The sequence below is a fragment of the Lepidochelys olivacea genome, assembly GCF_965140295.1.
Source record: "Lepidochelys olivacea isolate rLepOli2 genome assembly, chromosome: 5".
Classification (NCBI taxonomy): Eukaryota; Metazoa; Chordata; order Testudines; family Cheloniidae; genus Lepidochelys; species Lepidochelys olivacea.
In genome coordinates this window covers 36,709,665-36,732,392 of record NC_140415.1, presented here as the reverse complement: position 1 = coordinate 36,732,392, position 22,728 = coordinate 36,709,665, and positions in this window count along the sequence as shown.

Below are 22,728 nucleotides of genomic sequence, written 5' to 3'. Positions count from 1 at the left end.
CCCAAACCCCTCATCCCAGCCCCACCCCAGAGCCCTCACCCCAGCCAGAGCCCTCAGCCCCCCACATTGTGCAATATAGGGAAACTGTTAAATGCTTACTGTTTCCAGTCCATTTTTACATTATTTAAATATATATATCAGCTTACAAAGCAGGGGTAGGGGTGGGTAGGACTTGGACCCATTCTGGGCACCACCAAAAATTATACAAACCTGCTGCCCCTGGCCATGGCTTTTACTTTCATAACTGTTGCAACAAGCCCAGAGGTGCTGGGGCTATGAACTGCTAAGCCAAGGGGTGCTGAGGCTCAGCCCTGGCACGTTCTAGCACAAATTAATCCCTGCCTAGAAGAAAAAAAAGTCCTCACTGATAAAGTTTGCAGATGACACAAAAATTGGGGGAGTGTTAGAAAAATGAAGAGGAGAGGTTACTGATTCAGAACGATCTAGATCACTGGTTCTCAAAGCCGGTCCGCTGTTTGTTTAGGGAAAGCCCCTGGAGTGCCGGACCCGTTTGTTTACCTGCCGCGTTTGCAGGTTCGGCCGATTGCGGCTCCCACTGGCTGCGGTTTGCCGCTCCAGGCCAATGGGGGTTGCAGGAAGGGCGGCCAGCACACTCCTTGGCCCGCGCCACTTCCCGCAGCCCCCATTGGCCTGGAGCAGTGAACCACAGCCAGTGGGAGCCGCGATTGGCCGAACCTGTGAACGCGGCAGGTAAACAAACTGGTCCGGCGCGCCAGGGGCTGTCCCTGAACAAGCAGCGGACCGGCTTTGGGAACCACTGGACTAGATGCTTGGTAAACTGGGTACAAACAGTGTGTTTTAATAAGGCTAAATGTAAATGTATATATCTGGGAACAAAGAATGTAGGCCCATACTTACAGGATGGGGGGATTCTATCCTGGGAGGTAGTGACGCAGAAAGATATTTGGGGGTCATTGTGGATAATCAGCTGAACATGAGCTACCAATCTGACGCTGTGGCCAAAAGAGCTAATGCAATCCTGGGATACATGAACAGGGGAATCTTGAGGTAAAACAACCTCTCTACTCCTACTCTTTATTTATGTGACCACTGCTGGAATACTGTGTCCAGTTCTGGGGCCCACAATTCAAAGAGGATGTTGATAAACTGGAGAGGGTTCAGAGAAGAGCTAAGAGAATGATTACAGGATTAGAAAATGTGACTTTTGGTGACAGATTCAAGGAGCTCAATCTACTTAGCTTAACAAAAAGAAGGTTAAGGGGTGATTTGATTATAGGTACCTACTTGGGAAAACAAACATTTAATAATGGGTTCTTCAATCTAGGCGAAAAAGGTGTAACATGATCCAATGGCTAGAAGTTGAAGCTAAACAAATTCAGACTGGAAATAAAGGTAAATTGTTTCAATCAATAATTACTCATCAAAAAACTTATGCAAGGGTCCCAGCAGATTTGTCATCACTGGCAATTTTAAATCAAGACTAGCTGCTTTTCTAAAATCTTCTCTGGGAATTATTTTGTTGAAGTTTTATGGCCTGTGTTAGACAAGGGTTCAAATTAGATGACCACAATAGTCCCTTCTGGCCTTAGAATCTATGAATCCTGAAATAATGAGAGTATTGCCTTTTAGCAGGAGCAGGGGCAAAGAAAGGAGCATGTGTCTAATTATTTGCATTGCAGTTGCACCTGGAAGTCCCAGCCCCTTTGTACTAGGCACTGCAGGCATATGTAACAACAATATAGTTCCTGCCCAACAAGCACACATCCAGGCAGTAATTGCATGCTGAGGTTCACACCTTTTCTCTCAGACATGTCCATTCTTTGCCCATAAATTGTCCCTTTTTAATTTGCACTCTTGGAAGCGAGGAGAGGAAATACAGAGAAAGGACATGGGACTGCCATTCGATTCAGGGACCTAATTGTACCCAGTGCTTAGTGTTTGCTCCACCCTGTGTATGCTCCAGTCACACTTGCAATGGAGTGTAACTTTACTTCTAGAAGTAAATATAAAATCTCCAAATCTTAGGCCTGAAAGCAATTTCCAGGCATTGGAATTTTAAGGTCCTGTTGCCCAGGTCCTTGTACAGAAGCCTTCCACCTCCACAATCTGTAAAAGGGCCAGCAACAATCACAGTTCCTTCGCTGGAGGGGGTACAAGGACTGCTCCCTCCACACTTCCCTCGCCCTCAGGGATTCAGAGCAGGCTGAGAGCAGCAGGGACACAGACTGCACTATACCAAAGAGCAGTACAGCCAGTGCACCCACGCTGCACACTGGGGACTTTGAAGGGAAGGACTCTGTTAGCTCCACTGGGGCAATGCAGCTGTGCACCACCCCCTACTTTCTCCTAAGGCACATGCTGGTCTTTACTGATCAGCTACTTCTTAGAAGATAATTTAGGGGGTGAATGCGTTATGGGCATAAGCCAGTTGCTGCTGAAGTCAATGGGAGTTTTGCCATTCATTTCAATGTAATCAGGCGTTAATGTTTCTTGGGTGAAAACAGGGATGAGGATGAAATATTTATTTCGATTCCCAAGTAAGGTTTCCATCCATGAATAGCAGACTTCAAATTTCCTAATCTGTTATGCAACAGTTGTGTTTAGCTCAGGTTCATTTTCAGTTACACTCTCCTGCTTTCATGATGGAGTCACTCTCTTATTGATTTGCTTGCAGCTAAAGCACATCACCTGGGGAAATGGAAAAGATTTAGCTCTTCATTTATTTCCATCTCTCTGGTGAAAGTCCCATCTCTGCTCTGGTCCCTGTATGCAGGGTAAAAGGACATAAAGGAGAACTAAAAGCCTCATGCAAGGCTATAAGGAAGGTATTGTGGAAGCACTGTGAAAGATAGCCATAAGACTGCCTTTGGTAAATCCTCCCAAGCTCTGACCAACGGGATGTGCCTCTTATGGGTACAGCATAGAATACCCCTGGCATCTAAGGGCCTGATCCTGCAAGGTCTGCGCCTCCTGAGAGGTGCTGAACACTCCAAATTCCCAGTTAATTTAGTGGGAGTTAACAGTAGTCATCCCCTTGCATGAAGCATTCAGCAATTTGCAGGGTCATGTCCAGGTCTATCACTTGATAAGCAGGTGGGGATGTATATTTATTCTGAATGAGTACTTTTGATATTTGGTAGTTTGTTGACTGCATGTTAACATTTGTTTATAACCCACAGAACTCCTGACAGTTTAGATAACAGACTGTGAAGTTTGGAAGGTTCCATAAAGACAGTGAATGGGAAATGTTTGCTCCTGAGTTTTGGATCATTTACAAACATTTAAAATCTATAAGGCAATGTCAATGTAAACAATTAAAGCAATACATTGGGGATTTCAACGAAGTTATGTGCCCAAATCTCACTGAAAATGTCCCATCTTCCATTTTTTAAGAAAAGAAGTATTAATCAGAATCCCAGAGCCTTCCTATCGGAGGGAGTAAAGTTCAACCTACCAGTGTTCTGGGGTGCTATACTTTAGTATACATGGTAATAAAATGTTACATTCTTGTACATAATAGAGCTTAGCTCCAAAATATTGTGTCCTAGCGACACAGATTGGTGATTTGACAGCAAAAATTATATATGAGAAAATGTCTGGTAAACAGAAAAAGCAGTTTAGTATCTTATTTGAATTTAGCAAGATAAAACTAGTAAAAGATCAGGCTCAATGTCATCTAAATCACAGTAATACTGAAAGAACTGAACATATTGGGCTATAAAATAAGTTTTAGTGCCATCACCACACAGATGTTATAATACACCATGCTGACAAACAACTTGCCTTGAGCAATAGACATTTAATAGCAGAGGCTCAAAACAAAGCACTAAAGTAATCTAAATAGAACAGAAACAGCTTTTGAAATTATGTAGGCTGTGCTGAACGTGATGTCTGTCGTGGAAAACTACTGGTTTAGGTTATAACAACAACCCTTCTGAGATTACGTTCAGGTAATGAATGGATTTAGGTGAGGCAGTGATATCTTCTGTGAAGAGTTTTCTCCTGCTATGTTAGTTTTGAAGAATAAACCAAGATTTTTGCCACAGATGCTCAAAAACCTTTAAACACCCTTTCAACAAGTGATGACATGAGTAAGGGATAAGCCAGGGAGAATTTAGACAGACATTGAGATTTAAGAGTAAAGCAAAGTATCCCATTTTTCAGAATGAATTAGAAGAACTGTATATAGTATGTTGGCTTTTTTAAAATGAATAAAAAATCATTGCAAGCATATAACAATTTCCTTACATTTAGTATTCCAGAAACAGTGTATAATTTGAGGCTCAGTTTGATTTTAGATTATGACTAGAGACTTTAAGGGGCGTGATGAGACATAGAAATGAACCTATTCCAGGCTGAGGGATTGTCTAGCTCAGTAAATTTATAAATTAAAAATAAGGTAAAGAAAATATTGAAATACTGAAGCATAAGTGATAAGCCCGGAATCCCTTTAAAAAAAAAACACCCAATATAAATTTAACAAAAATCCTAGAGTCAAACATTGCTTAATAAGAAAAGTACAGAATGAATTGGAAATTAAATGATTAAGAGTTCCATGTTGGCCTATGTACAGAAGAGTGAGAACAAAGATTAAGAATGGGTTTTGGCAGGCAATTCAAAGTTCTTAGTCTTTCATACATTTGTGTGTACAATACCAGACACTTACACAGGAAAACTAGAAAGCAATATAGCTCAGCTATTAAACAAATAGTAAAAAAAAATTAAATATATTTTATACATTTGTAGAGAGATTGTCATTAAGGATCTAAGTGCCATACAATAAAGCTGGTGCAAAATATTAATCTCAAACTAAAGATCCAAGCAGCCTAAACACACAGTCAAGTTGAACCAAAGAATCTGGCACAAAGCCCTCAAGCAAGCCAGCCCAAGGATTAATTCCGAGTTAATATAGGGCCTAATCCAGAAGGTTGCTGAGGCAAAGCTTCCAATGCCGAAGAATAGGGATGTTATTGCTTTGACCGATCATTTTAAAGCATTTATTTTGAGATGCATTCTACTTGTGTTACGAATGGTAAAACAAACTGAAGAGTATTTATACAATGGGGACCTAATCACAGTTAGAGTCTCTGGGCACGACCATAATACAAATAGACAGTGCTCACGTCAAAGTTTTCATTAAATTATCATCCAGCTCTATGTTCAAAATGTTAAACTGTTCAAGATAAAAACGTGAAAACACTTAATTCCTATACACTGCAGTCACAATCCCAAGAGACATTAAGGGCATGTCTACACTGGCAGAGTTACAGCGCCGAGAGTTACAGCGCTGCTCAGAGAGCACCGAAGGGAAACCGCTGTTGTGTGTTCACACTGTCAGCTGCCTGCGCAATAGCATGTTCACACTTGCAGCACTTGCAGTGGTATTCGGAGCAGTGCACTCTGGGCAGCTATCCCACAGAGCATCTCTTCCCCTTCTGCTGCTAAGAGTTATGAGAAAAAGGGGGGGGAGGGGTCACAGGGCATTCTGGATCCTGTCCCAAAGCCCCATGATGCATTGCTTCATATCCCAGCAATCCCTGTGCTTCCGTCCACATTTGGCACCATCTTTCAACCGTTTGCGTACCGCGCGCTCTGCCTCTTCAGTCTGCAGGAATGGATCCCGAACTGTTGACCAGTTTGCTGCTCACTCAGACTAACATGTCACAAGTGGCAGTTAAGGAGTTATTCCTTAAACTACAAAGACAAGAGGAGTGTGACATTGATCTCTCCATGGGTAGCAGCTACGACACAAGATTGCTTGTGGCATTCACGGAGGGGCTGACCACAGTGGAACGCTGCTTTTGGGCTCAGGAAACAAGCACTTAGTTGAGGGATCACATTGTGATGCACATCTGAGATGAGGAGCAGTGGCTGCAGAACTTTTGGATGAGGAAAGCCACATTCATGGGACTGTGAGATGAGCTCGCCCCAGCCCTGTAGTGCATGGACAGGAGAATGACAGCTGCCCTGTCATTGGAGAAGAACATGGCAATTGCACTGTGGAAGCTGGTCAGTCGCTACTCAGTTTGGAGTGGGAAAGTTGACGGTTGGACTCGTGTTGACAGAAGCCTGCAGGGCCTTTAATCGCATCCTGCTCTGAAAGACCATGACTCTGGTCAATGTGCGTGACATTGTGGATGGTTTTGCACAAATGGGCTTCCCTAACTGCGGGTGGCAATAGATGGCACGCATATTCCAATTCTGGCACCAGACCACCTAGCACATTAATCGGAAGGTGTATTTCTCAATGGTTCTCCAGGCGCTTGTGGATCACCATGGGTATTTCACAGACATTAACGCAGGCTGCTCCAGAAAGGTCCATGATGCACACATCTTTCAGAACACTGGCCTGTTCAAGAAGCTGCAAGCAGGGACTTTCTTCCCAGACAGGAAGATCACCGTAGGGGAAGTCAAAATGCCCCTTGTGATCCTGGGAGACCCCGCCTATCCCTTAACGCCATGGCTTATGAAGCCATACACGGGGCAACTTGAGAGCAGCAAGAAGTGGTTAAACAGGCTGAGCAAGTGCAGAATGACTGCTGAGTATGCTTTTGGCCGCTTAAAAGCCCGCTAGCATTGCCTCTATGGGAAGCTGGACCTGGCCGATGACAATATTCCTACACTTATAGCTGCGTGCTGTACACTCCATAATATTTGTGAAGGGTGAAAACTTCACTCAGGGCTGGACCACAGAGGCTTAGCACCTAGAGGCTGAGTTTGAACAGCCAGAGACCAAGGCTATTAGAGAAGGTGGGGTCGCCACCGAGTAGCGCATCCAGCTCTTTGTAGAACCGGCAGCTCGTGGGCGCAGCACCGGAGCAGCAGTTTGCCTCCTGCACTTAGTGGTAGGCATTCTGCAGCTTCTTCACTTTGACCCTGCACTGCAATGTGTCATGGCCCCTTTCTGTCATGCATCGTGAAATCTGTCCATAGGTATCATAATTCCTACTAGCTGGAGTGCAGCTCGGATTGGACAGCCTCCTCTCCCAAAATGCTGATGAGGTCCAGCACCTCGGCATTGCTCCAAGCGGGGGATCACCTGGTGTGTGGAGCAGGCATGGCCACCTGGAAAGATGCGCTGAGACCACTGCACGCATCACCCAACAAACAGGAAGGGGACTTTCAAAATTCCAAAGGAACGTACGGGGTGGCAATGACAGTTGGTCATCTGAGGTCAGGGCAGTAGAGTTTAAACCAATGACCAGAGAGGTGAGAACAGGCATTGTGGGACACCTCCCAGAGGTCAATCGCAGCGCTGTAATCGAGCACGGTGTCTACACTGGCACTGTAAACCCAGCGCAGAAAGCTCTATACCTCTTGTTGGAGTAGTTTTTTTTAAAAGCGCTGCACTGTGCAGTTTCTGCGCACTAAGTGGCTTGGCAGTGTGTACACCTCGTAAGTTACCGCGCAGAAAGCTGCTTTACTGTGCAGAAATTTTCCAGTGTAGACAGGGCCTAAGATCCAATAGTAGGGTAATACATATATGTTATCATTTCTTGGGCCAGGAAGAAAGGACTATGGGCCAAATCCTGCAACTCTTACAATAGTAGTTCCATTGATGTCAATGGGTCTATTTACAAACTAGAGCATGATTGGTCATTTTTTAAACAGGGCCAAATGTCATTTAAATTAAAGGGAAAGTAGCCACTAATGGCTTGATTTCAAAGGGGCTGAGCACCTGTAATTCCCATTGGCTTCAGTACACATGTGAGTGCTTAGAAGAAAACAAAACAAAAACAGACCATAAGTATTGCACCTACAACATTTGCATGTTGATTGCACCTGCAGTTGAACTTGGGTATTTACACCTCCAACTACCTTGTTGCAAGGGCAAATTTTAAGAGGTGGAAATACCCAGAATTTCACCCACAATTCAACTAAAAATACACCACTAAGTACTAATTTTTCCTTTCCTATTAAAGTAGCTATTGCTAGGAGTAGGGGGCTCAGAAACACTAGCTTAGTTTAAAACAACTTTATACTGAAATACACTTAACAATTCATTTTGATTGAAAAGTGCTGCTTTCTATGCAATCTAGCTGCTAGATGAAGTGGGTGCCCTATAAATGTACCATGAATGAGTGATGCCTAAATCATTTACTTTGCTGAAAGATAAATTCATTTAGTAAACCTTCCCTAAGTTACTTTACGTGAAAGATAAAAAACAAATAAAAATAGGGGAAGTTCTGGAGCCCTTATTCTTGATGTTCCTGTTAAAGTCAATGAGACTACTTATGTAAGTAAGATCAGGAGTTCATTGTGCTTAATTCCGGTGGTGTTGTTCCAATTAGGGAACTGCAATGACCATAACAAATAGGAGAAAAGGTGGGTGAGGTAATATCTTTTATTGGACCAACTTCTGTCAGTGAGAGAGACAAGCTTTTGAGCTTACACAGAGCTCTTCTTCAGGCCTGGGACAAACACAAACTCTGCCTAGAAAAATGAATATGCTATTTGAAATTTCAGAAAGAACCATCCATTTGGTTTGTTTTTTTTTAAGTGTTCCTAATAACAAAAAGTAATTTACTAGTTCATTCTCTATTTTTGCCTATCCTACATTGAATAAGCTCTACTTCCAACATATAATGGAATTTTTGTATTTTCCATAAGTTATAGAGAGAAACTGACTGGGTTGCTAACTCAGGGCACATGAAATTTACAGTAAATTGATTAGCTAGCTGATGGACTCTCATACATAATTGCTTTAACAAGAACAACTCATATACTAACAAAGGTACATTTCATAATCTCTTCTATTTATTCTTTAGCATTCATTTTAAATTTTGTTTACCTTATTTTTACAACTAGGTACATTTTGAAACATTTTACATGTAAGCAGGAAGCAAAATGTGTCTTTGAAAAGTTTCAGGATATTCAGTATATAATCAAAAAGAAAAGGAGGACTTGTAGCGCCTTAGAGACTAACCAATTTATTTGAGCATAAGCTTTCGTGAGCTACAGCTCACTTCATCGGATGCATATATGTATATAATCAGTTTAGAAACTTCCAAGATTTTCTTTAATTTCTCATATCTGTATATGTAGTTATTGTGGTGGCTCCCTTTGAGAAATCAGCTCAACATAAGCGTCATTATAAAACCAGTGACATTTATTTTTGTATCGGGTGTTAGAATCCCTGGTGCCTTGGTATTGTTGCACATATAGTACACTTAGGAAAACACTCGTAGTTCTGACAGTCTCTGAGCTTTGTGCTACAACAACCCTAAAAAGAACTGGACTGTTAAGGCTGATGCAATAGCCTCAACTCAGCAATTTCTTGATTTTATTGCCCCATATCTCATCTTAGAAAGACACTGTTTCATCACTTAGGACCAAAGTATCACCCATTTAAAAATAGATTTCAGAGCAGCAGCCGTGTTAGTCTGTATTTGCAAAAAGAAAAGGAGGACTTGTGGCACCTTAGAGACTAACCAATTTATTTGAGCATAAGCTTTCGTGAGCTACAGCTCACTTCATCGGATGAATGCATCCGATGAAGTGAGCTGTAGCTCACGAAAGCTTAAGCTCAAATAAATTGGTTAGTCTCTAAGGTGCCACTAGTACTCCTTTTCTTTTTGCCCATCTAAAAATGTTTGCAAAAGGGTCCCAGAATACCTGCTTGTTTTGCAGCTAGCAGGAAGTTAGCTCCCACTTAAACTCTAAACAAAGGATGAAATCCACTCTCCCTACACAAAGCTCAAGTGTTCATGGGCTATGCGGGTGTAATGAAAAGAGACTGGAAGGAGTGAAGTCATCCCAGTCTTCCCTCTTTCTGTGGCTGCTGTTTCAATCTATGAACTGAAAGGGCAACCAGAGCCTCTCCACATTTGTTGCTTGGGATGCTGTAATCCTGAATTCCACAATAAGCACCGGAAGAAAACAAAAACAAAAATTAATGTATACCAAAAGCAGAGGACAAAACCAGGAGAGAAAGAAGTGTTCTTTTCTCTTTATTTTCTCCCTGAGGCCTAGTCGACATCTAAACCTGTGGTTGACCTAACTATTTCTCTCAGGGATGTCAGAGACACATAGTTAAGCCTTACCTAATCTCCAGTATAGACAGTGCTGGCTCAATGAAAGACTTCTTCCATCAGCCTAGCTACTGCCTCTCGAGGGGGTTGATTTACTACAGTAACAGAAAAACCCCTTCCATCGTTGTAGCGAATGTTTACACTGAAGCTGGAGGGTAGATGTCTCCTGGGAGTTCTCTACCAGAGCCTAATGAAGCCCTGTGGGCTAGATCCCCAGTGCAATAGCAGTCCAGAGAAGGCATTCCACAGAGCCTGCTCAGATCAATGTGGGGGGTGGGAGGCTGTCAGCCCATCCTTCTTGTGTGAAGCCTATTCTGGAGGCAAGGACCTTAATTCCCATTTTACGGGAGCACATGGACTTCTCCTTATGTTTGGCAGGGGTTATCTGGTCCTTGTCCTCGAGGGGTCTGGAACCCCCTTTGTCTGTTGAGGGATAGGTAGGTGAACCCACGTCACCTACTTCCCTGGGTTCCAGCTCAGGGCCCATAAGCCAGCCAGGTAGAATCAGTCCTCAATAATTCTGCTGCTCTACCCTGAGCTCCTTCTTGCCTCCATTGGTTCTGTAGGCTTCTGCAGCCTGTCGCTTTGGTCATCCGTGCTTTGGGCTGTTGTCACTCTAGGGCAGCATCTCACCAGCTTACTGGCAGGATCATTTTTCCCTAGCTTGCTTGCTCCTCTGGCAATCATCCCACCATTCTGCTTCTGAGCTCTTTTATTCTCCCATCTGCAATGGGGCTCCCAATCAGTGCTGGCCAACAATTGCTGCATTAATTCTTTGGTTGCCAGTTTTACATGGGTTCTATACACCCCATGATAGGCCAATTATCCCCCACTTTACAAGCTCCCAAGCCTCTCCACTGCATGTTAGCCCAGAGGACATGGTGCAGGGCTAAAGCTGTGGTGGATTCCAATGGGAAACCAGCTCAACATAAGTGTCATTATAATATCAGTGACACACTCTAAGGGTATGTCTACACGACGAAATTAGGTCGAATTTATAGAAGTCGGTTTTTTAGAAATCGGTTTTATATATTCGAGTGTGTGTGTCCCCACAGAAAATGCTCTAAGTGCATTAAGTGCATTAACTCGGCGGAGCGCTTCCACAGTACCGAGGCAAGCGTCGACTTCCGGAGCGTTGCACTGTGGGTAGCTATCCCACAGTTCCCGCAGTCTCCGCTGTCCATTGGAATTCTGGGTTGATATCCCAATGCCTGATGGGGCTAAAACATTGTCGCGGGTGGTTCTGGGTACGTATCGTCAGGCCCCCGTTCCCTCCCTCCCCCCGTGAAAGCAAGGGCAGACAATCATTTCGCGCCTGTTTTCCTGAGTTACCTGTGCAGACGCCATACCACGGCAAGCATGGAGCCAGCTCAGGTAACCGTCACCCTATGTCTCCTGGGTGCTGGCAGACGCGGTACGGCATTGCTACACAGTAGCAGCAACCCCTTGCCTTGTGGCAGCAGACGGTACAGTACGACTGGTAGCCGTCATCGTCATGTCTGAAGTGCTCCTGGTCGCCTCTGTGAGGTCGATCAGGAGCGCCTGGGCAGACATGGGCACAGGGACTAAATTTGGAGTGACTTGAGCAGGTCATTCTCTTTAGTCCTGCAGTCAGTCCTATTGAACCGTCTTATGGTGAGCGGGCAGGCGATACGGACTGCTAGCAGTCGTACTGTACCATCTTCTGCCGAGCAGCCATGAGATGTGGATGGCATGCAGTCCTTCTGCACCATCTGCTGCCAGCCAAAGATGTAAAAGATAGATGGAGTGGATCAAAACAAGAAATAGACCAGATTTGCTTCCCCCCCTCCCCTGTCTAGGGGACTCGTTCTTCTAGATCACACTGCAGTCACTTACAGAGAAGGTGCAGCGAGGTAAATCTAGCCATGTATCAATCAGAGGCCAGGCTAACCTTCTTGTTCCAATAACGACAATAACTTAGGTGCACCATTTCTTATTGGAACCCTCCGTGAAGTCCTGCCTGAAATACTCCTTGATGTAAAGCCACCCCCTTTGTTGATTTTAGCTCCCTGAAGCCAACCCTGTAAGCGCCCCTCCCAGCGTCAGAGCAATGGCAAACAATCGGGCATCTGAGAGTGCTGTCCAGAGCACTCACAATGGAGCACTCTGATGGGGCTAAAACATTGTCGCGGGTGGTTCTGGGTACGTGTCGTCAGGCCCCCGTTCCCTCCCTCCCTCCGTGAAAGCAAGGGCAGACAATCGTTTCGCGCCTTTTTTCATGAGTTACCTGTGCAGACACCATACCACGGCAAGCATGGAGCCAGCTCAGGTAACCGTCACCCTATGTCTCCTGGGTGCTGGCAGACGCGGTACGGCTTTGCTGCACAGTAGCAGCAACCCATTGCCTTCTGGCAGCAGACGGTGCAATACGATTGGTAGTCATCCTCGTCGTGTCCGAGGTGCTCCTGGCCACGTCGGCTGGGAGCGCCTGGGCAGACATGGGTGCAGGGACTAAATTTGGAGTGACTTGACCAGGTCATTCTCTTTAGTCCTGCAGTCCTATTGAACCGTCTTATGGTGAGCGGGCAGGCGATACGGACTGCTAGCAGTCGTACTGTACCATCTTCTGCCAGGCAGGCAAGAGATGAGGATTGCTAGCAGTCGTATTGTACCATCTTATGCCAGGCAGGCAAGAGATGAAGATGGCTAGCAGTCGTACTGTACCATCTTCTGCCAAGCAGCCATGAGATGTGGATGGCATGCAGTCCTTCTGCACCGTCTGCTGCCAGCCAAAGATGTAAAAGATAGATGGAGTGGGTCAGAACAAGAAATAGACCAGATTTGTTTTGTACTCATTTTCCTCCTCCCCTGTCTAGATCACACTGCAGTCACTCACAGAGAAGGTGCAGCGAGGTAAATCTAGCCATGTATCAATCAGAGGCCAGGCTAACCTCCTTGTTCCAATAACAACGATAACTTAGGTGCACCATTTCTTATTGGAACCCTCCGTGCAGTCCTGCCTGAAATACTCCTTGATGTACAGGCACACCCTTTGTTGATTTTAGCTCCCTGAAGCCAACCCTGTAAGCCGTGTCGTCAGTCGCCCCTCCCTCCGTCAGAGCAACGGCAGACAATTGTTCCGCGCCTTTTTTCTGTGCGGACGCCATACCAAGGCAAGCATGGAGGCCGCTGAGCTCATTTTGGCAATTAGGAGCACATCAACCACCACACGCATTATCCAGCAGTATATGCAGCACCAGAACATGGCAACGCGATACCGGGCGAGGAGGCGACGTCAGCGCGGTCCCGTGAGTGATCAGGACATGGACACAGATTTCTCTGAAAGCATGGGCCCTGACAATGCATGCATCATGGTGCTAATGGGGCAGGTTCATGCTGTGGAACGCCGATTCTGGGCTCGGGAAACAAGCACAGACTGGTGGGACCGCATAGTGTTTCAGGTCTGGGACGATTCCCAGTGGCTGCGAAACTTTCGCATGCGTAAGGGCACTTTCATGGAACTTTGTGACTTGCTTTCCCCTGCCCTGAAGCGCATGAATACCAGGATGAGAGCAGCCCTCACAGTTGAGAAGCGAGTGGCGATAGCCCTGTGGAAGCTTGCAACGCCAGACAGCTACCGGTCAGTTGGGAATCAATTTGGAGTGGGCAAATCTACTGTGGGGGCTGCTGTTATGCAAGTAGCTCACGCAATCAAAGATCTGCTGATATCAAGGGTAGTGACCCTGGGAAATGTGCAGGTCATAGTGGATGGCTTTGCTGCAATGGGATTCCCTAACTGTGGTGGGGCTATAGACGGAACCCATATCCCTATCTTGGCACCGGAGCACCAAGCCGCCGAGTACATAAACCGCAAGGGGTACTTTTCGATAGTGCTGCAAGCTCTGGTGGATCACAAGGGACGTTTCACCAACATCAACGTGGGATGGCCGGGAAAGGTGCATGATGCTCGCATCTTCAGGAACTCTGGTCTGTTTCAAAAGCTGCAGAAAGGGACTTTATTCCCAGACCAGAAAATAACTGTTGGGGATGTTGAAATGCCTATATGTATCCTTGGGAACCCATCCTACCCCTTAATGCCATGGCTCATGAAGCCGTACACAGGCAGCCTGGACAGTAGTCAGGAGCTGTTCAACTACAGGCTGAGCAAGTGCAGAATGGTGGTAGAATGTGCATTTGGACGTTTAAAGGCACGCTGGCGCAGTTTACTGACTCGCTTAGACCTCAGCGAAACCAATATTCCCACTGTTATTACTGCTTGCTGTGTGCTCCACAATATCTGTGAGAGTAAGGGGGAGACGTTTATGGCAGGGTGGGAGGCTGAGGCAAATCGCCTAGCTGCTGGTTACGCACAGCCAGACACCAGGGCGGTTAGAAGAGCACAGGAGGGCGCGGTACGCATCAGAGAAGCTTTGAAAACCAGTTTCATGACTGGCCAGGCTACGGTGTGAAAGTTCTGTTTGTTTCTCCTTGATGAAACCCCCCGCCCCTTGGTTCACTCTACTTCCCTGTAAGCTAACCACCCTCCCCTCCTCCCTTTAATCACCGCTTGCAGAGGCAATAAAGTCATTGCTGCTTCACAGTCATGCATTCGTTATTCATTCATCACACAAATAGGGAGATGACTACCAAGGTATCCCAGGAGGGGTGGTGGAGGAGGGAAGGAAAATGCCACACAGCACTTTAAGCACAGCACTTTAAAAGTTTACAACTTTAAAATTTATTGAATGACAGCCTTCTTTTTTTTGGGCAATCCTCTGGGGTGGAGTGGCTGGTTGGCCGGAGGCCCCCCCACCGCGTTCTTGGGCGTCTGGGTGTGGAGGCTATGGAACTTGGGGAGGAGGGCAGTTGGTTACAGAGGGGCAGCAGTGGCAGTCTGTGCTCCAGCTGCCTTTGCTGCAGCTCAACCATACACTGGAACATTCTGGTTTGGTCCTGCAGCAGCCTCAGCATTGAATCCTGCCTCCTCTCATCACGCTGCCGCCACATTTGAGCTTCAGCCCTCTCTTCAGCCCGCCACTTACTGTCTTCAGCCCGCCACTTACTCTCTTCAGCCCGCCACCTCTCCTCCCGGTCATTTTGTGCTTTCCTGCACTCTGACATTATTTGCCTCCACGCATTCGTCTGTGCTCTGTCAGTGTGGGAGGACAGCATGAGCTCGGAGAACATTTCATCGCGAGTGCGTTTTTTTTTCTTTCTAAGCTTCACTAGCCTCTGGGAAGGAGAAGATCCTGTGATCATTGAAACACATGCAGCTGGTGGAGAAAAAAAAAGGGACAGCGGTATTTAAAAAGACACATTTTATAAAACAGTCGCTACACTCTTTCAGGGTAAACCTTGCTGTTAACATTACATACATAGCACATGTGCTTTCGTTACAAGGTCGCATTTTGCCTCCTCCCACCGCGTGACTACCCCCTCAACCTTCCCCCCTCCCTGTGGCTAACAGCAGGGAACATTTCTGTTCAGCCACAGGCAAACAGCCCAGCAGGAACGGGCACCTCTGAGTGTCCCTGAAGAAAAGCACTCTATTTCAACCAGGTGACCATGAATTATATCTCACTCTCCTGAGGATAACACAGAGAGATAAAGAACGGATTTTGGTTGAATGCCAGCAAACATACACTGCAATGCTTTGTTCTACAGTGATTCCCGAGTACGTGTTACTGGCCTGGAGTGGTAAAGTGTCCTACCATGAAGGACGAAATAAGGCTGCCCTCCCCAGAAACCTTTTGCAAAGGCTTTAGGACTACATCTAGGAGAACCACAAATGCCAGGGCAAAGTAATCCTTTCACATGCTTGCTTTTAAACCATGTATAGCATTTTAAAAGGTACACTCACCAGAGGTCCCTTCTCCGCCTGCTGGGTCCAGGAGGCAGTCTTGGGTGGGTTCGGGGGGTACTGGCTCCAGGTCTAGGGTGAGAAACAGTTCCTGGCTGTCGGGAAAACCGGTTTCTCCGCTTGCTTGCTGTGAGCTATCATCTTCTTCGTCCCCAAAACCTGCTTCCGTATTGCCTCCATCTCCATTGAAGGAGTCAAACAACACGGCTGGGGTAGTGGTGGCTGAACCCCCTAAAATGGCATGCAGCTCATCATAGAAGCGGCATGTTTGGGGCTCTGACCCAGAGCGGCTGTTCGCCTCTCTGGTTTTCTGGTAGGCTTGCCTCAGCTCCTTCAGTTTCACGTGGCACTGCTTCGGGTCCCTGTTATGGCCTCTGTCCTTCATGCCCTGGGAGATTTTCACAAAGGTTTTGGCATTTCGAAAACTGGAACGGAGTTCTGATAGCACGGATTCCTCTCCCCAAACAGCGATCAGATCCCGTACCTCCCGTTCGGTCCATGCTGGAGCTCTTTTGCGATTCTGGGACTCCATCATGGTCACCTGTGCTGATGAGCTCTGCATGGTCACCTGCAGCTTGCCACGCTGGCCAAACAGGAAATGAGATTCAAAAGTTTGCGGTTCTTTTCCTGTCTACCTGGCCAGTGCATCTGAGCTGAGAGTGCTGTCCAGAGCGGTCAGAATGGAGCACTCTGGGATAGCTCCCGGAGGCCAATACCATCGAATTGTGTCCACAGTACCCCAAATTCGAGCCGGGAACGTCAATTTAAGCGCTAATCCACTTGTCAGGGGTGGAGTAAGGAAATCGATTTTAAGAGCCCTTTAAGTCGAAATAAAGGGCTTCACTGTGTGGACGGGTGCAGGTTTAAATCGATTTAACGTTGCTAAATTCGACCTCAAGTCCTAGTGTAGACCAGGGCTCAATAATAATGAACCAAATCCCAAAAGGAGAGAGTCACTAAGAAAAAACTCACTGCAAAGTCTGATTCCCGGTGAGAGAGGAAATAGGTAGTAGGTAAGCTGAAACCCAGATTGGATAACTCCCAGCAACAGCACACAAATAAAAATAAACCAGTTTTATTTTTTGTTTACAGATTACTTCAGATATTACAGTAGAACCTCAGAGTTACAAAAGCCTTGGGAATGGAGGTTGTTTGTAACTCTTTCAAAAGTTTACAACTGAATGTTGACTTAATACGGCTTTGAAACTTTACTGTGCAGAAGAAAATGCTGCTTTTAACCATTTTAATTTAAACAAAACAAGTGCAGAAACAGTTTCCTTACTTTGTCAATTTTTTTAAACTTTCCCCCCTTTTTTTTAGTAGTTTACATTTAACACAGTACTGTATTTGCTTCTTTTATTTATTTATTTATTTTGGCCTCTGCTGCTGCCTGATTGCGTACTTCTGGTTCCAAACATGGAAGATATAGGCCCCTTAAAGTTTACATCAAAGAGAAAAAGACTCTCCACAAAACTTTGAAAAATGTGATATTTGTCAAGAAAAAGCAAAAGAATGCAAAAAAAAAATGTTCAAAAGTTATCAGTTCTGGACAGAATTATATGACGCTGGCAGAAGAAGCCAGGAGAAATAAACTGTGCTGGTGGCTACTGGATGAGTTTTGTAATGTAGATGATGTGCCACCAATACTCTATCAGAGGGGTTGCTTTCAGAAATACACAAGCAAATCATATTTGGTACATATCAAATTTCTATTGAACCCAGGAAAGAAAAGAACTCTGAATCTGATCAGAGAACATCACATTCACCTGCTTCTGTAGCCACCAGAGCAAGCACAACCTCTCATCCTGGTCCTGTTGCATTGCTTGCTTGAGAAAAAATACATAGGAAAGATAAGAAACTTCATATAATAGAAACGTTTGACAAAGCAACCAATCTAATGGAGATAGCACTTCAAAGAGCAGATGATGACATGTTGCATAGACTATTAGTGGAAGACTTGATTGCTAAGGATACAGTTTATCGCTCAACATGCCTTTCTACTTGAGAAAAAACAAATCTCTTAAACCAAAACCATCTAGTTACACTGCAACAATACAGTCACCTTAGGATACTGCATTTTATCAGCTGATTGAAGAGACAGAGAATCTTATGTACAACAAGAAGGCTCTTCTGTCAAAACTGTGACAAAGATATAAAGCCCTACTTCCCTCAGACGTAGAAACTGCAAACTATTCCATTAGTAAATTACAGGCAAGATCAGAAAAACACTATGGTTCTGCAATTTCATTCCATGCACAGCATGGACTAAGCAAGTCTACCTTTGCTCTATGCAGTGCAATAAAAATAGTTGATGCTATCTAAGCTGCTACTTTCTGAAGCAAGAAGTTAAGTCATCCAAATGTTTTCTGGATTTTCTTCTCACAAATGAGCCTGATGAACAGCTTTCTAATAAATAAGTGTTTTTGTATAATGCCGCTTCAATCCTTGTGTGAAATAGCTAAAACGAAAGCCTCAGAATATTATCCAAAGCCAGGTGATTGTAGTTTAAAAAGGTCAGCTATTTTTATGCCCCATTGGTGCAGGAGTTTGTCCTTTAATTGATAAAGAAGCATGTAATTCAGCCAGCAGTGAGTATCATCCTTCAGGAGACATTCAATGAAGGTGCCTCAGAGTTGCAGAGTGCATAGTATTTAACAGTTCCAAAATGATCACACTACTGCACATAAGCCTTGCTGCACACCTTTGCCATGAGTTTGGGTCTCGCAATTTAACTGACATACCACACCTTCATAGATTCTGCATCAATTATGATGAGCTAAGAGGGTTCATTACTATTGCTGCAAAAACTGAAGTAGAAAGACTCCGGGGAGGAATGTTCATTCCAGTTAGAATTGTACCACTTCAAGCTCATGGAAATCCCATCCCTGAAGGAAATGATAATATAGACATCAGTGTACAGACCATTGATGGAAAAAGTACACTTCATTCAATGGCTAGAGTGGTATTTCAAGAAAAGTCTGAAGATATTTCTTTTGATGGTGGACTATTACTGAAGCATGGGAAAGAAAGGTCATTTACTCACCCCAGGCAATCAGAGTCTCTTACTCAGTGTTCAGCATTTTAAAAACTTAGAACACATCTAGAACCAACTCACCATGAAAAAGTACTTGAGAAAATAAACATCACCACCTACATATGAACACTGTTTGAGATCTCCCCTGGTGTCTTAAGACTACTACAACATGAGGTATTACCAATACCAAATGATGTCCACACCCCACTTTGGATGATTTCAACCACAAGCTTGCAACTAAGAACTCCTCCAAAGCAATTGCATATGCATCTATTGTGGATGCCAAATCAGTTGACATGGCCACAGTCTATACTATCATCCTGAAATGTAAGGAAATGTCAGCAGCTCTAGGAACCCAGCATGCGGTTCAGACCATGGATTGACAGCTGTATAGGGTGGGATCGATGGGTGTGGGGCATGTGGAGTCACATGCCCCCCCATTTTGCTCAGTCACATGGTGTGGCTTGGTCCCCTCCCTGCAAAGCAGCTGAGCCGGGGAGCTGCACCAGACACAGAGGCAGAGCTACAGGAGGGATCCCCTCTTTAACTCTTCCAGGAGAGGCAGTGGAACAGCTAGGAGCCGCATGGAAGGGCAGCTGCTTTCCAGGAGGGGAGGGGCTGAAAGGGGGGGGCATAACTTGAGCTGTTCTGGGGTTGTGCCTCCCCACTCTCAGCAGGCATGGGTTGTCTTTGGGTCACTGTACAGAGAGCTGCACCCCCATCTGCCCAACCCTTGTGCATCCAGACCTCACCCCATATCCAGACGCCCCCACAAGCCTTAACCCCCTACACCTGGAACCCCTTCATGAACCCCTGCACCCAAACTCCCCACCCCATCAAGCCTCACCCCCTGCATCCTGAGTCCCCCTGCACCCTCCCACCAAGGTCCCCCCACATCAAGTCCCCCACCTGTATACTCAGACCATCCCCACTGAGTCCCCCGCACTCAAATCCCCACCCCCAAAGAGTCCCACACTCCCTGCACCTGGACCACCCTGACAAGTCACGCCCCCATACCCAGATCCCCATCCCACTGAGCCCCAACCAGCTTCATCTAAACTCCTACCCCACAAGCCCCACTCCCCCAGCACCCGGACCCCCTTGCCAAGTCCCATCTCCCCCCTGCTAAGTCCAGACTCCCCCGCTGAGCCCCAACCACCTTCACCTGGACCCCTCTACAGAGTCCCATTGCCCCTGCATCTGAAACACCCCAACAAGCCCCTGTGCATCCAGATCCCTCCCACACCTGGATGCCCCAGAGAGCCGCTCATACCCAAACTGCCCCACACAGAACTCTCTCACCCCACACCTGGATTCCCCCCATACTAAGCTCCTCCACAGTTGGATATTGCCAGGCTAAGCCTGCCGGCCCACACCTGGTGCATCTGGTGTGGAGGGGCAGGGCCCCGGGGTGTATCCATAGGTGCTGACTTCTGCTCGCGCCGGTGGATGCTCAACCCCCTTCTGCTCCCGGCCCTGCCCCGACTCCACCCCTGCCCCATACCCTCCGGCCTAAATTCCAACCCCTTCTCCAAAGTCTCTGCCCCGTCTCTGCCCCTATTCTGACTCCTTCCCAAAATCCACACCCCAGCCCCACCTCTTCGCTGCCTCCTCCCCTGAGCACGCCACGTTCCAGCTCCTCCCTCCTTCCTCCCAGAGCTTGCTATGCTGCCAAACAGCTGTTTGGCGGCGGCAAGTGCTGGGAGGTAGGTGGAGGAGTGGGAACGTGGCATGCTCAGGGGAGGAGCTGGAGGCAGTGGAGGAGGTGAGGTGAGGTGAGGTGGGGGGGCACGGGGAAGGGAGCTTGGCTGCCAGTGGGTGCAAAGCACCCACTAATTTTTCCTAGTAGGTGCTCCAGCCCGGAAGCACCCATGGAGTCGGCGCCTATGAGTGTATCTGGGGCAGGCCTGGCCCTTGCGCTGTGTCATGGTCAGATGCAGCCTCACCACCAAGTCTGTGTCCCCGGAGACAGAGAGGGGAGGCTGCAGGGTGATCGCCCACCTCCATGCAGTCTCTACTCCCCATTGCCATGTTGGAGCTTCCATGTTTATTTATTGACAAATAAAACTTGCAGAATTTTAAAATATTGTGTGCAGAATTTTTATTTTTTGGGTGCAGAATTCCGTCAGGAACAGAGCGGGGAGGAGGTACTCAGGTAGTTCCAGCATTTGTTTGACAAACATCGGCTGACACTCAAAAGGTGTTTGAGTTTGCAAACATCATTAAAGAGCTTGATGATGCTGTAACTCAGCATATGCTGCCACTACTGGAGAAATTTCAAATATGGGGGTAGGTTTCAGAGTGGTAGCCATGTTAGTCTGTATCAGTAAAAACAACAAGGAGTCCTTGTGGCACCTTAGAGACTAACACATGTATTTGGGCATAAGCTTATTTTATTGGATGCATCTGATGCAGTGGATTATATCCCACAAAAGCTTATGTCCAGATAAATTTGTTAGTCTCTAAGATGCCACAAGGACTCCAAATATGGGGGTATGTCCCATCTCCTACATTCAAGTTCTAGGATCATTTTCTCCAGGTTATGTAGATACTACTTCTAAAAGTGAGAGGATGATTGGAAACTTCAGCTATACACACACATGAAGTATGGAAGGCTGGCACACTGTGTTTTACCACAAACGTGACCAACTAAGCCATGTAGATACCAATCTACATTACTGACATGTTAAATCTCCCTGAAAAAGTATACAGTGCCTTTGAATATGGGGAATTTGCAGATGATAATGATGTTGACTAAAAATGTCACCAGCACTATTACATTGCGATGACACCTATATACATTTTATTTCGTTGTACTCTTTAGATTGTTGTTGTGATGTTTTGAGGTCAGAAAAAACCCCCTATTTTATGTTTTGAAATGATACATGAGTCATTACATTAATAGAAAGGAATGCAAATAGTTGAAAGTGGTCATTTTAACATGTTGATGGTGTCATTATCTCTTTTTCTATGGTAATGGCAACACTTTACAGCTCTGCATCATATCTCATCTTAAATTAGACATAATAAGCTTTCAAATGATGAGGAGTACTTGTGGCACCTTAGAGACTAACCAATTTATTTGAGCATGAGCTTTCGTGAGCTACAGCTCACTTCATCGGATGCATACCGTGGAAATCAAATGACGTATGACGTGTGTGTTTGTAGAGAGGGTACATTAAGTCAACCAAATTGGTTGTGTTTGCCACACACCTATATGCCAGGTTTCAGAGTTGCAGCCGTGTTACTCCTTTTCTTTTTGCGGATACAGACTATGTCTGGCACCTGAGAGATTAACCAATTTATTTGAGCGTAAGCTTTCGTGAGCTACAGCTCACTTCATTGGATGCATGTAGTGGAAAATACAGTGGGGAGATTTTATATACACAGAGAACGTTCCCTCAAGCATATGCCCCTGAGCAGCACTCGTTAGTGTTTGTGCTTTACCCAGGAAGAGTGCAAAGGAGACCTCTCTCAATGGATCACACAGTGGAAGACAGGAGGGCCATTCTCTTCTCCATATGGGAGAGGAGTGCCTGGGCAGCTTTCCTGCATATTGTGGATGGAAAGTGTCCTTTCTGACTGGGGTAGGGGGAATCGGGACAGCCCTCTGTATTGTGGCGTGAAGAGCGTTCTCTCAGGAGAGTCCCTGGGCAGCCCCCCTTGTGGGATTGCTAGCGCTCAGCACCCTCTCAGGTGCTCATGTATTGTGGAATGGGGAATGCACTCTTGAGTTGGGGTAGAAGTCTGGACTTCTGTGTTGTGGGGTGGGGAGCAACCAGCGCCCTCTGGGGATGGGGCGGGGGTCCCAGCGGGCAGCCCCCGCACTGTGGGGTGGGCAGCACCCGGCACCCTCTGGG